This window comes from Scylla paramamosain, chromosome 10, assembly GCF_035594125.1.
Source record: "Scylla paramamosain isolate STU-SP2022 chromosome 10, ASM3559412v1, whole genome shotgun sequence".
NCBI lineage: Eukaryota > Metazoa > Arthropoda > Malacostraca > Decapoda > Portunidae > Scylla > Scylla paramamosain.
Genome location: NC_087160.1, coordinates 28,526,932 through 28,544,431, shown reverse-complemented (window position 1 = coordinate 28,544,431; position 17,500 = coordinate 28,526,932). Strand labels below are relative to the sequence as shown.

Sequence of the window (17,500 nt, the reverse complement as noted above, 5' to 3'; positions counted from 1 at the left end):
TCTCTCTCTCTCTCTCTCTCTCTCTCTCTCTCTCTCTCATATGCTGGTATCATTGTCCTCTTGTGGAGTACGAACCCTTCGATACCCAGCCTTCCTCCTCCTCCTCCTCCTCCTCCTCCTCCTCCTCCTCCTCCTCCTCCTCCTCCTCCTCCAGTATCAAAAAGAGAGATGATTAAACTAATGGAGACAGAGGTGGAGACAGTGATGGAGACAACTGACACCCCCCACCTTTCCTTCCTCCCCCTCTCCCCTTCCTACTATATCCTTCCTTCCTTCTCCACCCTCATTCCTCTCTCCCTCCCGCAGCAGGTGTATGGAGGAGGAGGAGGAGGAGGAGGAGGAGGAGGAGATGACAGGTGAGTATTGTAAGTCACACCGCCGCCTGCTGAGGTGAAGGATGACATCTGATTGGATGGCCGCTCTTCCACTCCACCAATCACCGGCTGGTATAGAGAAAGGGGTCAACAAGATGGGTGGTGATTGGCTGAAAGGGATTATGGTGGCGGGAAAGGAAGAGTCCTATTGTGGGAGAGGGGAAGAGGCGGCGGCAGCGGTGGTGGTGGTGGTGGTGGTGGTGGTGGTGGTGGTGGTGATAGTGTACTGCCCGCAACCACCACCACCATCGCCATCGCCGCCGCCGCCGCCGACGCCGCCGCTGCCTCCTACTCCTCTTCCTCCTCCTCCTCTCTTCAGCTCCGCCCTGTCCCTGCCGCCGCTTCCGCCCCTGGCCGCCCTTACCCCACGCAAGGGCCAATATCCTGCAGGAGCTCACTGTAATATGCCCTCTGCCGCCGCACCTCTGCTCTCCTTCTGTGTATGCCCAGCAGTACACACACACACACACACACACACACACAGACACACACACACACACACACACGAAGCTATCATTTCCTTTTAACTGAATTATCAAACTCTTCCTCTATTGGAAATACGTCATGTGTGTGTGTGTGTGTGTGTGTGTGTGTGTGTGTGTGTGTGTGTGTGCGGGCGCGCTACTTCGTCACTGTCCCAAAGGCCAGGTCACCTAAAATTATGTCCGTCTCCCTCTCCTCCCTCCCCTCCTCCTCCTCAGTTCTCCCTTTTCTCCTCCCTCCACTGCTTCTGAGGCGGAGGAAAGTGCTGCTATTGTTTCTTTATTTACTCCGTGAATTTTGGAGAGAGAGAGAGAGAGAGAGAGAGAGAGAGAGAGAGAGAGAGAGAGAGAGAGAGAGAGAGAGAGAGAGAGTAATAACCCGAACAAAGACGACAATGCAAAGGTCATCTGCGTTTGTGTGTCTGTGTCAATCTCTCTCTCTCTCTCTCTCTCTCTCTCTCTCTCTCTCTCTCTCTCTCTCTCTCTCTCTCTCTCTCTCTCTCTGTGATAAAATGAAGCCCAGGTATGATGAGTCGACAAGGTTTCAATCGTCTATCCTACTCCTACTCCTCCTCCTCCTCCTCCTCCTCCTCCTCCTCCTCCTCCTCCTTCTCCTCCTCCTCCTTCTCCTCTCTGCACCTGCACTTTCATAACTTATTTAACTTTTTTTTCTATTTCTCTTTCTTTCTTTGTCTTTCTTCCACCTGCACACATCTTTTCTCCTCCTCCTCCTCCTCCTCCTCCTCCTCCTCCTCCTCCTCCTCCTCCTCGTCTATTATCGAGGGTCACCTGTCGCTTGAAAACAGAGGATGAAGAAGATCAAGGTGGAGTGCTCAGTGTTTGTCGCATCTCCTCCTCCTCCTCCTCCTCCTCCTCCTCCTCCTCCTCCTCCTCCTCCTCCTCCTCCTCCGAGTATTGAGTATCCGGCTTCAGGTGTGACACGCTTATGAGAACGAATGTCTATCAGAAATATGGTGAAGTTTGCGGTGGAAGAGGATGATGATATGGTGGAAGAGGAGGAGGAGGAGGAGGAGGAGAAAAGATGTTTTTTGAGGTTCCAGGGTACAAAAGGGGCATGAAGAAATAAATCACCACACAGTATAAACCGGAGGAGGTGGAAAGGGAGAGAAGAGGAGGAAATGCATGCGAATGAGGGGGAAAGAGGAGAGGGACAAGGAAGAATTTGAGGAAGAGGAGGAGGAGGAGATGCAGCAGCAGGAGCAGAAGCAGGAGCAGAAGCAGAGGTAGAAGGAGGAGAAGGAGGAGGAGGAGGAAGAGGAAGGGATGCAGGATTAGGAGGAAGAGGAAGAGGAGGAGAAGAAGGATTACAAGAATTAACAGGGTTTACAAAGGCTAAACAAACAGCAACAGACCATCTGGATCTTTCTGGACTCTTTACTGGCACGTGGAGGAGGAGGAGGAGGAGGAGGAGGAGGAAGAGCAGCAAAAACAGAAGACAGTAATATTAATCCCATCATTAGTACCCATCACTAAATAGGTAAATTCCACGTGGGTGAGTCAGTGAATCCCGTAATGTATTCATGAATCGGTGTGGAGGCCAGAAATCCGTGACATTGGTGAGTGTGTGTCAGGGCGGGGCTGAACGGGGCGTGGCTGGGTGTTAGGGGGGACAGGGCTAGAACGCAAGGGGCAACTGGGCGGGAGGGGGAGGGCGAGGAGAAGAGAAATGAGCAGGGGGACGCATGTGTGTGGTATACGTGAGAGGAAGTGGCACAGGTAATAAAAGGAGATGAAAAGGCAGGCATGATGAAGGACGAGGAGGAGGAGGTGCGAAGGAGGAAATATATAAAATGTGCAATGAAAGGTAAGGAATGAGACAATCATAAAAGGAAGATATAAAGTGGAGGAGGAGGAGGAGGAGGAGGAGGAGGAGGAGGAGGAGGAGGAGGAGGAGGAGGAGAAGGAGGAGGAGGAGGAGGAGGAGGAGGAGAAAGTGAAAAAGGCGGTGGAGGAAAAAATATGGATGAGAAACGTTTAAGAAAGGCAGGAAAGATGGAGAGGTGTAGTGAAGAGAGAGAGAGAGAGAGAGAGAGAGAGAGAGAGAGAGAGAGAGAGAGAGAGAGAGAGAGAGAGAGAGAGAGAGAGAGAGAGAGAGAGAGAGAGAATACAGAGCTATTAAGGCAAAACCAAAAAATGCCTACATACAGCTATGCGTATGAGCATGGTGGTCTGTGTGTGTGTGTGTGTGTGTGTGTGTGTGTGTGTGTGTGTGTGTGTGTGTGTGTGTGTGTGTGTGTGTGTGTGGTCCGCGGGGGGTAGATAGATGGTACAGGAGCACCACCACCACCACCACCACCACCACCACCACCACCACCACCACCAGCAAGAGCAAAAGCAAAGGCGAGGCAGCGTTGGGTGGATTTCTGTGTCAGTTCTTGGTCCATTTCCACACACGCGGCAAAAACAACCACAAAGACCTTCTTCCTTCACTCCACTTCTGAAGAGAGAACCAGTTTGCCGACTCGCCTTCTCCTCCCCCAGTGCCCGCCCCTCCCCGGCCCTTCCCCGTCCCCATCCCCGCATCCCTCCGCCGCGCCGCCAGTACTATCTCGCCCAGGTCTGTCTATACACACCTCCGCGTTTTCCTCATAGACCACACCCCTGTTAATGGTTCCCTTACCTGAACACAGCGTCCCCAGCTCCATCACACCCCTCAGCTCCCCCTTACTCCTTTTATCTAAACACTTAACCCCTGCCCCGTGCATCCATCCCCTAAAACCCTTTCTCCTCGCCCCTCTCCCTATCTTCACAACGTGCCCCTGCCTTGCTCCGCCCCGCCTCTACCTAAGCTCTACCTGCGTCGTAATTTAACGCCTTGAACTTTACTTCTCTCAAACGTCTCTGTGTCTTATCGCGACTGCTACGTCCAAAAAATCTGTAGTGGAAGTCATTGGAACTTTCAAGGGTGTTTTCATGATTCTAGTGATACTTTCACAAGGATCTGCATCGTCACTGGGGAAAAACATCCCTAGGAACCTGACTAATCATCTGTGTGGCCTTTGAAAACAGTCCCAACCAAAGTCTGGAGCGTTTACGGATCCGGTCCTCGTCTCCTGCCCCGCGAGGAAATAATTCAACTCCACTTACAAAAACAGGATAATTAAAGGGGAAAATACGACAGAATACCTCATAGTAATTACAACTATACAAGACAGGAGAGAAAACGAAATAAAACACGTGCGCTTGAAAAAATTCCACTGACTTTATTTTGCATGACACACAGCGACCCCGGAACGTAATTAACACCGACTTAAAAATAGAGAAAAAAAGAAGAAAAATCTGACCTAATCTACAACTAGGGCATAAAAAAAATAATAAAAAAAATCTAGGGCATAAAAAGATTAAAAAAAAAAAAAAATCACTAAAAAGCCTGCCTGTGGATGTACGTAGACCTAATGTTGAGTTTTCTTGTATAACACAGCAACTTAAGGACATGAAGATAAATAAATAAATAAATAAATAAATATATATATATATATATATATATATATATATATATATATATATATATATATATATATATATATATATATATATATATATATATATATATATATATATATATATATATATATATAACGCAGCCTGTGCAACACAAAGGGACGCTGTACATTCCAGGTATGCTTGAATTAGGTAAACACAAAACTAGAGGGGATAACAAAAGAGGAATATAAATAGAAGCCATAAAAATCAAGGCACGACATTTTAAAGGAACAAAAAGATAGAAGGGATAAAAAAAGAATGGATTACAATGATGAACGAAAAGGAAGGGAAGCGATAAAAATGGGAAATGACAAAATATCAAGATTCAGATAATTACAAACATTAAAAAAAAATTAAATTAGATGAATTAGGAAAATATAATGAAGGCATACAAATGAAAGCACAAAAAAGAATACCACATAGCATAAAACATTGGAAGGAATTAAAAACAAAAAAAAGATCAGAAGGTAGAATCAACAGAAAAGAGGGAAAAAAGTTTAGAAGACAAAACAGAAAACAAAGGAAAAAAAAAGATGAATGAAAAAAGTGGCCTTGGAAAAGTGTATAAAAGAGCGGTGCTGAAAACTGGCCATTATCTTCGCGACCTTAATAAATGGCTTTAGAAAACAGGTTGCGGTCTATTTTTTCTTCTTTTTTTTTTTTTTTCTTTTTAGGTCGGTGCACCGCGGCGATTTATGGGATCACCTCCGCGTCCACTTGAAGAGTAATTGCAATACTTAAAATGCTTAAAATAATGAGCCTAGCATAATCTCCTCCCTCGACCTCCCAAGAGAATTAACACACACAAAAAAAAAAAGCTTGTGTAGTCTTGAAAAAGTCACCCGCTCTTTTGAGAATTGCATGACTAACTTTTAAAGAATAGAAAGTTAGAGAGAGAGAGAGAGAGAGAGAGAGAGAGAGAGAGAGAGAGAGAGAGAGAGAGAGAGAGAGAGAGAGAGAGAGAGAGAGAGAGAGAGAGTTTTGGTATGGAGGAGGACGATGAAAGATGACCCCATGATTGTGTGTGTGTGTGTGTGTGTGTGTGTGTGTGTGTGTGTGTGTGTGTGTGTGTGTGTGTGTGTGTCCGAAAAAGGTGGGGGGGACATCACGACAGACTGAGGAAAGGGAACACAAAGGATCTCTCTCTCTCTCTCTCTCTCTCTCTCTCTCTCTCTCTCTCTCTCTCTCTCTCTCTCTCTCTCGCAGCAGGTCAAGGTCTTCCTCAACAAATGAACAGAGACAAACGAGCAAACAAAGAAATGAGAAAAGTAAATAAAAGGTAGAAAAAGAAATGAGGAAAAATGAATAGAAAGAATGACTAAGTAAAAAAGAGAGAGAGAGAGAGAGAGAGAGAGAGAGAGAGAGAGAGAGAGAGAGAGAGAGAGAGAGAGAGATACCCAAGCTGCAACTAACTTCATGTATTTAGTAATATGTAACATTCAGTGACATTTAAGGTTCTTTTTCTTTCATGGGGCGATACGCGAACCACCAGATGTGATGACCGGACCAACACTGTAATGCTGCTGCTAGTGGTGGTGGTGGTGGTGGTGGTTGGTGCTGTTGCTGTTGTTGTTGTTGTAAAAGAGGTAGTAGTAGTAGTAGTAGTAGTAGTAGTAGTAGTAGTAGTAGTAGTTGTGATTTTTGCTGAGTAGTGATAGTCGTAGTAGTAGTAGTAGTAGTAGTAGTAGTAGTAGTAGTAGCTGTTCTTGATGCAAATGTCATTGTTGCCACTGGTGGTGGTGGTGGTGGTGGTGGTGGTGGTGGCGGCGGCGGTTGTGGTGGTTTGTAATAACGAGGAGAACACTAATAAGAATAAGACCAAGATTAAAAGTAATAAACAAAGAAAGCAACAACGCAGACGACATTACAACTCCTGCTGCTCCTCGTGCTGCCGTTACAAAAAGACCAGTTTATTAAGAGAGTAAATAAAGGAAGAGGAGGAGAAGGAGGAGGAAGCAAGGAGGAACAATTAAATTATATACGTTCCTTATTCCCGACAGTAACTACCACCCCTTAACAAATTGACCCCTTCCCCCTCCCCCGTTAGCAAGCAGTGGGGTGAAAGTCATTACACACACCCATTCACTCCCTCCCCCACCCTTGCCTCCCCTCCACTAACTACCTTATTTACTCTTCCTCTTCTGTTCACTACCTCTTCCTTCCTTCAATTTCTCTAAACCATCTCCTTCTCCTCCTCCTCCTCCTCCTCATTCCATCTGTGTATATTATTTTTTTCCATCCATCTATCTCTGTGTCTCTATTAATTCTTCCTTCTTTCGTTTCCTTTCTTTTCCTTCTGTGAATTCCTACCTTACTTCCTCCAATACTTTGTTCTCCTTTCTTTCTCTTTATTCATTCTTTCCTCAATTGTTTCTCCTCCTTATTTCCCGATTAATTTCTTGGTTCAGTTCTCTTTTCCTCCAGTTTATTTTTCCTATAGACTTCCCTCATTTTCCTCCCACGAGCATCCAGTTTCCTCATCATCATCTTCCTCCTCTTTTTCTTTCCCCTTTAAGCACTTCTTTCATCTTTATTGGTCTTCCTCTCTCCTCCTCCAGCATCTCTCCCTTCAGAACATCCTTCAAGCTCTCTTCTTTCCTCCCCCTCCCTCCCTCCTCCTCCATCCCCCTTCCCTTTCCCCTCCCTCATTTCTCATCATTAGCCCCTTCACCTACCTCGAAACAAACGACTCGTTACTCTGACGCCTCCACCTCTTCCTCCTCCACTTGCACCTGCTCCTCCACCTCCCATTACCTCCTCGCACCATACGTACTCACCCAGCCCCATCCACTTGTTGGTTTTACAATCGAACATACACATGCACACACATTCCTGCACCTCCTGATCAGGCACCCACATGCAAGCTTCCACTCAATAATTCCACATGACGACCTCTCCCCTTGTCCATTCAGTCTCAAGATGTCCCTCCACCACCCCACCACTCCACCACGAGAGCATTCCATCCACCATCACCACTATCACCAGCCAACCTTCCCAGCCCTCACGACCTTCACACATCCATCCTCCTCCTCCTCCTCCTCCTCCTCCTCCTCCTCCTCCTCCTCCTCCTCCTCCTCCTCCCAAGCATCCTCACGCACATTCCACCACCCACATACGCCCTTGCCACCCCCTTAGTACCTCCATAACCCAGCAGCACTGTCAAGGTTCCCTCCACCCTCCCCCTCCACTTCCCTCCTTATCACCCTCATAACCCTCCCTCCCTCACATTCCGTGGTGTGTATGAGCAGCTGGATTGAGTCCCCCTGCCCGCCTGAGTGAGCGAGGCATCCACCTGAAGCTCACCTGAAGACCGGGGGGAAAGGGGGTAAGGAAAAAGGTTAAATGATTGGCGGATGCACACCTGGATGGATGACTTGTCTCGTCTGACAGGTGTTCGTGACTGCTTGGCTTCTTACTGCTACTACTGTCTGCCTGCCTGTCTGTCTGTCTGTCTGTCTTGTCTTGTCTTGTTTATCCGTTGATTATTATTGTTTTCTCGTGTTTTCGTTTTTTTTTTCGTTATCTTTTATTTTATATCTTAAAGTTTTTATGCGTTTTTTTTTATGAAGTTTACTCTTTTCTCGGTTTTTTTTATGTTCTTTTCGTTATTTCTTTACTTTATTTTTTTCAAGAACTTTTATGCGTTGATTTTTTTTTATGAAGTTTAGTTTTGCTTAATTTATTAGAACGTGTGTATGTATGTATGTATGTATGTATGTATGTATGTATGTATGTATGGATGGATGGATGGATGGATGGAAGTATATATGTATGTATGTATGTATGCATGAGTTGATGAGCAACTTTCACATATCACACACACACACACACACACACACACACACACACACACACACACATCAACATGAAAAACAGAGAGCGTGACAGGCGCGGATTACACACCCACACGTCTGATCCCCCGCGAGCATCCTCCGTGGGGGAGAGGGAGAGGGAGGCGGAGGGGGACGGACGAGAGAGAGGGCGAAAGAGGGACGGATGGGAGGGAGGCGATATGTTAGGGTGACAGTCTGGGGCAGTGCAAGGGAGGCAGAGGAAGAGATCGAAAGGGAGAAGAGCAATAGAGAGAGAGAGAGAGAGAGATGGAGAGAGGGATGGAAGAGATGGAGGGAAGGTTGGAGGGATCTTTCTCAAATCTCTCTCTCTCTGACCATACATTTACTGGGTGCTTTATAATTCCCTCTCACTACTCTCCTCTTCCTCCTTTTACCGAAACTTCCCCCATAAAAATGTCCGCTCTCTCTCTCTCTCTCTCTCTCTCTCTCTCTCTCTCTCTCTCTCTCTCTCTCTCTCTCTCTCTCTCATTCATCCAATTATAGAGTTCTTTTTCTATACGCTTCCCTTATATTCAAGTCTTTCCTCCCTAGAGCCTTCGTTTTCACCCCTCCATTCACTGTCCTCCTGCATGCATCCTTTGTTTCATTCCCAGATTAGCCTAGACTTCTACCTAAATTTTTATATTCAATTGTTTCTTGATGGAATAAGAGTAGATAAGTACCTACCTACCTACAAACACACACACACACACACACACACACACACACACACACACACACACAGAGAGAGAGAGAGAGAGAGAGAGAGAGAGAGAGAGAGAGAGGTACAGATGCAGAGACAGAAATATGCAGCCTAACACGGAGGGAAATGGAAAAACAGGGAGAGACAGAGAGAGACAGTCAGGAAGGCAGACGTAGGTGGCAAATGGTTATGCATTTTGCGGCCCAGAGAAGAAAAACGCATCCCATCTTTCACTCCTTCCCACTTACCAATTCTCCACATCCTTTCACCTCACGTCCCTCTCTCCCTGCCTCGCTCCTGCCCTCGCTGCTACCTTGTCTACCTCTCTATCTTCTCTTTTCTTTCCTTACTTTTTCATCTCTTCTGTTCCTTTTGTCCTTGTATTACTTAAAGCACTCAGTATATATTAGTATGTCTGTCTCTCTTCTTCACAGGAATGTGGCCAAATTTAAGGATGAAATTAACACCACAATGCTGAATGGTTGGCAACCCGCACCGAAAAACAACGGAACTTAAGAAATTTTGACTCGGAATTTATCGACGAAAAAAATACTTCAAGGGGCAAAGAGTAAGGCGGTGGTAGATAGTTTATAAATCTATTGCATTTCACCTGCAATGCGGCATCAGTCTTGAGCACTCAATTACCTAACGGAGGGGAGGGAGGGGCGGGGATGAGGAGGGAGAGAGCCGGGGTGAGGAGGTAGGAAGCAGGGATGAGGAGGTAGGAAGCGGGGGTGAGAAGGTAGGGAGAGGTGATGAGGAGGGTAAAAGACGGGATAAGGAGGGAGTGAGATGGGGCGAGGAGGGGCAGAAACGAGTCAAGTGTAACAAGACCATTGCCTCATTTACCTCATTAGCCAATCATATGCACTGAAACATCCTGAAGCTGAAACACGTTAAGGAACTAAGAAACGATGGCATGAGAGTGACATACAACACTAAATGAACAAGGAGAGTCGCCACCACTACCAGCCTAGCCCTCACGCCTCGAGCACTTCAATGACGCATTACAGGAAAGCCTAAAACTCTCCTCTGCCACCTTCACCCACTTCCCCAGGACATCCATCGTGACCCAGGGAACACTCACCTCATTCAGGAGCAGCCAGAATTCCTTAAAGCTTCAACCAGCACGTCAAAACCACAATGACAACCAGCACACGTCACCACACACACCACCATGCTAACACAACACGGCGCCACCCAGAACAGTGTCACTCGTGAGCTGCAGAGATCCCACCTCACTGACAGACGCGTGCCGAGAGAAACATTAATCACTAAAAACATCACAATTCCTTTCCTCAGCCACAGTTGGAGGAAAATTTCACTGTAATTAATTATGGTGATTTAAGAGTGGCACAGCATGCATTAGGAAGGCTGAGTTAATGATAAGTGTTGGTAAAAGGAGAATGAGAGAAGGGAGGCGATGGGGAGATGAGGGGGTGACGGAAGACGGCGCGAAGTTTGAATCTGTGTGACTTCTAGATAACGGTTCCCTCTCCACCCTAAATAGTAGAAGGTAGATGTATCAACAACAACAACAGCTACTACTACTACTACTACTACTACTAATACTAATACTACACTATCACCTCAACCTCTATCTATCCACGCAAGATTTTGTAAGACATTATTGCATAGTTCCCTAGTCTTTCCGATAGAAACTTAACCACTCTCTCTCTCTCTCTCTCTCTCTCTCTCTCTCTCTCTCTCTCTCTCTCTCTCTCTCTCTCTCTCTCTCTCTCTCTCCATTTTTACTATCGTGTTCCTATCTCACTTTTGCGCTTATATTTCTTGGTTCCTTTACTTTTATCCTTCATTTCATCTTTCACTTCTCGCTTCCACATCTTTTCTTCCTCTTGTTCTTTTTCACCTTTATCTCCAACAACTCTCTCTCTCTCTCTCTCTCTCTCTCTCTCTCTCTCTCTCTCTCTCTCTCTCTCTCTCTCTCTCTCTCCACTCACATCTGTTACATCTTGTTTTTGGCTACTGTCTCCTTACTCTCCCTGTCACACCTCCCCTCTTTGTCGTCTCACTCTCATCTTTCAACACACGTTACACCCCTCCCTTCCTCTCACTTTTTTTCCCCTCTCCTCTTACTCCTATTCCTCTTCCTCCTCCTCTCCCCAGCCCTTTATACCCTCTTCTGTCGCCCCTCAAGGAAGATAACTACTGAGGATTATCTGATGTCGAGTACAGTGGAGGTCCGTCCCTCATCCTGAATACTGCGTTGCCTTACACTCGTACAGCCACCACAAGTCGAGTTACTTTATGCATTCCTTCCCACTGTGTTTTACGCTTTACTGTATTCAAATATAATCAAATCTGCTGACAGCCTCTCTACAAAATCTAACAATTGGTAGATTTTTTTTTGATAGATCACTGGTACGTCTGCTACTGTTCAGCGTGGAGAGGGAACAGTGAAATGATAAAGAACGTGGAAGTGAGAATGTTTTGTTACTCACCCACCGACCACTAACTAACGACTCCTGTTCCTTAATCAAAAGTCCTCTGATTTATTGATAGTTCCCTTGCAAAATCTGATAACTGTTTTTTTTTTTTTTTTTTTTTTTTTAAGATCGCAGGACTTAAGGCTGAGGGTAAAAAAGTATGTTACTCAGTTACCAACCACGAATTAACGACTCGCATCCCTTAATAAAAAATCATGTCATCTGCTGTCAGCCTCGTTGGAGAACGTGGCGCACATTGGATCTTAAGCAGATCACAAGACTTAAGGATGAGGGTAAAACGATGAGCGGCGTGGAAGTGAGAATTATGTGTTAGTCAGCTACAGACTTATGGCTCTATCTAAAGTCCTCTGATTTACTGGTAATCTCCTTGCGAAACCTGATAATTGGTAGGTTTTCAGATTACAGGACTTAAGGCCGAGGGTATAACGACATAGGAATATTTTTCAAAGGCCACAATGATGATTGATCTGGTTTTCATGCTATTTTTTTTTCATCATTGACAGAAAACTTATTAAAACTATCACTAGAATTATGAACACAGGCTTCTTGAAAATCACAACTTCCCCTGGAGCCTGTTAGAAGTTGCCGAGACAAGACGTGGTGGAAATACTTGAGAATAATGACTTGCATCCTCTACAGCAGTCAATGAGCCCATCTTTGACCCAGTCCTACCAATTTCATTCAATTCCTAACTCGAGGTCAAAGAGTAATTTGTAACTTTTCGCACAGACTGTATATGTACATTAGTTTTAAAAGTCAGTCTAGTCCAGTCTGTCACGGTCTCCCACGGTCCAGTCCACTCCAACACAACGTAATCCCAGTCCTCTAAAGTAATTTGCATCCAGTTCACGCAATCCAGCCCAATCTGCAGCAGCGTAGGCCAGTCACGTAATTTGTAGCCCAATTCCGCTCAAACCAGCCTAGTTCTTTCATTAATTCCGGCTATAAAACTGGTGCAGTAAATAAAGATAAATAAAAAGCTACACGGATGCATTCCAGTACGCCAATTAATACACGCCAACACTAATAACTGTGAGGTGATGCAGCACCACCGCGCACTCATACACACGTGCTAAATGTCCCTTAATCCTGGCCAGTCCCTCTCCACTACCACCAATGACATTCCCATCTCTCTCTCTCTCTCTCTCTCTCTCTCTCTCTCTCTCTCTCTCTCTCTCTCTCTCTCTTCATCATAGTATTCGCTTGCCCTTCGTCTCTCTTCCCTTTCTCTTTTACCCCTTCCCAGTTTTCATCTATTATATTTCCTCCCTCAACTATTCCTTTCAATTAGTTTCCTTCCTCATTCCTCCATCTCCTCTTTCTTCTCCTCCTCCTCCTCCTCCTCCTCCTCCTCCCCCTCCTCCTCCTCCTCCTCCTCTCTCCTCCCTTAACCATCCTTCATCTCATCACCTCCCTTCCTCTCCATCAGTGCCTTGTCTATCCTCCCTATCCTCACCTCACTCCCCTCCTCTCCCTTTTTCTCTCCCTCCCTCCCTCTCTCCCCTCCCCTCCCCTCCCCTGGCGTTAATCCGGCGTCATAACAACCGGCGATCCTCAGCTCTCGTTACGGCTCTGTGGATCACGTAAGGGGCCTGCGGTAGTTTGTGGAGGGCAGGGAGGAGGGGAGAGAGAGGAAGGAGGGAAGAGAAGGACGTGAGATTTGTTTACTTCATATATCATTCTCTCTCTCTCTCTCTCTCTCTCTCTCTCTCTCTCTCTCTCTCTCTCTCTCTCTCACCTGTGTCGGCTGGATGTGAGAGAAGACTCGGCTCTTACCTGCAAAAGAGAAAACTCATTAGTGACAGGGCATAGCACACACACACACACACACACACACACACACACACACAGGAAGCAGAGCAAAGCAGACACGATGCAATTAATGAACTTTTGAGGAACAGGTGAAGCCAGATCGAAAATGAGTGAATCGGCGAGACTGAACCATCTAATCATCGCCAGGATGGAGCGAAGCCTGCGTGAAGAAAGGCGAGTAGACGAGAGTGGAATGTGTATGACGTGGAATACATACATACATACATACATATAAACATACAGTACATATCTGGATGCCTCATGGTGATTATACACACACACACACATATACACAATTTTTTTTTACTTATGTTTTTGTTATTGTTACTCATGGTTATTTTTACAGTTACTTATTTATTTATTTATTTATTTATCTATTTATTTATTTATTTATTTTGAGTTAGCAGTAACAGTGAAAAGATGAAGATAATATACTCTCTCTCTCTCTCTCTCTCTCTCTCTCTCTCTCTCTCTCTCTCTCTCTCTCTCTCTCTCTCTCTCTCTCTCTCCCTCTCTGACTGAAAAATGAAATGAAACTAAACACGAGAAACAGAAAAAAGAAAAAAAACGAATTATAACGAAAGATACTATAAAGATAAACTCATAAGTGCCATTACGAGGAGGAAGAAAGCCAATTAGGTGTCTTATTAGTTGCCAAGGTGACCTGATGCGCCGGAAAGAATGTGAGACGCAGGAGGGAGAACTGAGGCAAGGCAGACAGTGCTGTGTTGTGTTGCGTTAGGTTAGGTTAGGTTAAGTTAGAGTGTGTCGTATTGTGTTGCATTGCCGTTTTAGGTTAGGTTGGATTGGACTGTTTGTGTTGTGTTGTGTTCCGCAAAGTTAGAGTGTTTGTTTCGTGTTGTGTTGTGTTACGTTAGATTAGATTAGGTTTGTGTTGTGTTGTGGTTAGACGGTTCTGCTGTGTTAGGTTAGGTTAGGTTTGTGTTGTGCTACGCTGTGTTGCGTTAGTAGGTTAGGTTAGACTGTGTTCTGTTGTGTTAGGTTAGGTTAGGTTTGTTAAGTTAGGTTAGGCTAGACTGTGTGTGGTGTGTTGTGTTCCGTTAGGTTAGGTTAGACTTTGTGTTGTTGTTGTTTTTTTTATTTTTTTTACGTAGGAAGGACACTGGCCAAGGGCAACAAAAATCAAATAAAAAAAAATGCCCACTGAAATGCCAGTCCCATAAAAGGGTCATATAGCAGTAGTCAAAAATTGATGAATAAGTGTCTTGAAACCTCCCTCTTGAAGGAATTTAAGTCATAGGAAGGCGGAAATACAGAAGTAGGCAGGGAGTTCCAGAGTTTACCAGTAAAAGGGATGAATGATTGAGAAAACTGGTTAACTCTTGTGTCAGTGCTGTTACATTGCGTTAGGTCAGACTGCTTGTGTTGTTTTTGTTGTGTTGCTTTAGGTTAGGTTAGGTTAGGTTAGGTTAGGTTAGGTTTGGCTAGGTTAGGTTAGGTTAGGTTAGGTTAGGTTAGGTTAGGTTAGGTTAGACTCCTATATGTGTTAGGTTAGGTTAGGTTAGGTTAGGTTAGGTTAGGTTAGGTTAGACTCCTATATGTGTTAGGTTAGGTTAGGTTAGGTTAGGTTAGGTTAGGTTAGGTTAGGCTAGGTTGGGTTAGGTTAGGTTAGGTTAGGTTAGGTTAGGTTACGCTAGGTTAGGTTAGGTTAGGTTAGGTTAGGTTAGGTTAGGTTTGGCTAGGTTAGGTTAGGTTAGGTTAGGTTAGGTTAGGTTAGACTCCTATATGTGTTTGTTTTCTGAGGCCTGGTACTCGTGTGCTGAGGAGGAACAAACAGACAGGCGAGAAAGGTGAGTAGAGACTGCATTGAAATCATAGACGCTGATGATGAGTGATGGCGACGACGACAATGACGATGATGATAATGATGATGATGATGATAATAATGATAATAATGATGACTTTTAATTTATTTATTTAACATTATTTATATATATATATATATATATATATATATATATATATATATATATATATATATATATATATATATATATATATATATATATATATATATATATATTATTTTGAGGTGTATGTGTGTGTGCGGAAGGAATAAGAAGACTAAAAAAAAATACCCTTATGAAAGTCTAAGCCATTACAGCAAACGTAGAAAGAAAATAAGAGAACACAAGACAGAATGGTCCCTGGTGCGCGAGTGAGTGCGGCTAGAGGCTTACGTAGCTATGAAATATTCACACGCTATGCTCATTTGTGCGTGTGTGTGTGTGTGTGTGTGTGTGTGTGTGTGTGTGTGTGTGTGTGTGTGTGTGTGTGTGTGTGTGAAATGTCAGGGCTTAAGCGTATCCTTGAAAAATTCTACGACATGAATTTGGAGGAACGAGTGAACGAGATGTACTGGCCCTGAGTCACTGTGGTTGTGTGGCTCAGGGCGCGGGGAGGAGGTTCTCGTGTGCTGAGGTAGATATTCATGAGGATAATAAGACGTGAACTATCCTTAAGAAATTGTGAGGTAGGAAGAAGAGTTAAAAAAAAAAAAAAAGAGTATTTCTGGGTTAGTGAGCCATTATGGTTAGAATGGAGAGGGAATCTTTAGGTTATGGTTAGTTTTGGAGAGGATAATAAGACTCTTGAGAAAATTCGAGGCAGAGGGATTCGAAAAAAGAGTAGACACGAAATTAAGTATTCATGGCTTTGTGTGTCTGTATAGCTGCAGGCGTAGGAGAGAAATCCTGATATGCTGTCATTTCATTTCATTCTATTTTATTTTTGTTTCATTTTCATTTGTGTGTGTAACAAAGACAAAGCTTAAAAATACCCCTAAGACAACAATAAGGCACAGGAAGTTAGAGAAAAGAAGAGCCAAAATAAAGGATTCCCAAGATAGTAGATCACAGAGAGGAAGCATTCATGTCATGTTCAGTTTTAGTGTGGCAATAACAAACCTTAAAAAAACACTCCCAAGACAAGTTAGGACATGGGAAGTTGGAGAAACGAAGAGGATGAGACAAGCTGTTTCTGAGGCAGACGCTTATACAACAATCGTGTTTGTGAAGAAGAATAAGAAAGCATCCATCTGACAATCTAAGCCTGAGCAACGAAGATACAGAGCAGGGAAGGATACGAAGTGTTTCCAAGGTTAGTGCCCCCGTGTCCCGTGTGTCATGTGAAGGAAAGTAGGTGGATGTGGGAATAATTTTGAGGGGATTAAAAGGGTTTGCTGTGCTCTCTAAGGATCTGAGGTAGTGGGAATTAAGGAGGAGGAAAATAAGTATATGTTCCTTGGTTACCGTGTGTGTGTGTGTGTGTGTGTGTGTGTGTGTGTGTGTGTGCTGTCACGCTCCAAGGGGGAAGTGTGTACCTTGGAATAATTCTCAGCTGCAGGAGGAATTTAAAGGCTTGACACACTTCAGGGAGAAAATTTAAGTCGTAGAAGGGAGGAAGAAAAAGCTGAAAAAGGTACGTTGTTAATAAGGAGGAGTGTGTGTGTGTGTGTGTGTGTGTGTGTGTGTGTGTGTGTGTGTGTCGAGAGGGTTCCAAACGAGGCACAGAATACAAAATGAACCCAAGATGCGCCAATAAACAACCTCCACGTCGACTCGTATCCCAGATATGAGTGTGACGCGTGAACGACTCCCGTGATGATGAAGGTCACGTGCAGTACTGCCAGGTAAGTAAGTGCGTCCCCACCAGGTAAAGTTACGAGCGCCGCAAGCAGGTGTTTTACGTGGAATCCTTGCTTAATAATTTCCACCACAATAATTTTAACAACTTCCCCTGCACATTCTTTTCACACCTGAATACACTTGGTTTGCCTGTATGGAGTGGGAATGGCTGTAAACACACACACACACACACACACGTCAGAGAAATGCCAAACTCAGCCATTTTAAATAATTTGCTTGGCTTCGAGTGATGTGTGTACTTTCTTATTTCGTCTCTCTCTCTCTCTCTCTCTCTCTCTCTCTCTCTCTCTCTCTCTCTCTCTCTCTCTCTCTCTCTCTCTCTCTCAACAAATGGGCTTCACAGTGACGGGCAAGGCATTCACTCTCCCATTATCTCTATTATTTTTCTACGTTTCTTTTCACATTGCAGTTACATGTAATACCAGTCACGCCACGCGAATAGTCCTCTAACCTCCCTACGATCTTGTCACACGCTGCATTGCTTCACTGTGGGAGAAAGGAGAGATTAGAAAGAAAGGACAGAAAAAGAAAGAAGGAAGAAAAAAAAGAAACAAAGACATAAATAGAAAATAATAATAATTCAGCACGTTTGTTATTTTTGTTCTTGAAAAAGTAACGGAAATGACTTAATGGATAAAAAATGGTGTAATTAAAAT

General features: G+C 44.5%; 1 protein-coding gene across 3 annotated transcripts in view; it reads right to left on the bottom strand.

Annotated features, from left to right (window-relative positions):
* Positions 1–17,500, bottom strand: part of LOC135104490 (uncharacterized) — a 101,014-nt gene that overhangs the window by 66,877 nt on the left and 16,637 nt on the right. The window contains exon 2 of one of the 3 annotated variants that reach the window (XR_010270457.1): positions 12,713–13,140. The exons of the other annotated variants lie outside the window; for them this stretch is intronic. The gene's annotated coding sequence lies outside the window, so the exon portion shown is untranslated. Of the gene's footprint in view, positions 1–12,712; positions 13,141–17,500 lie in introns of those variants that run through there. 3 annotated transcript variants of the gene reach the window in all.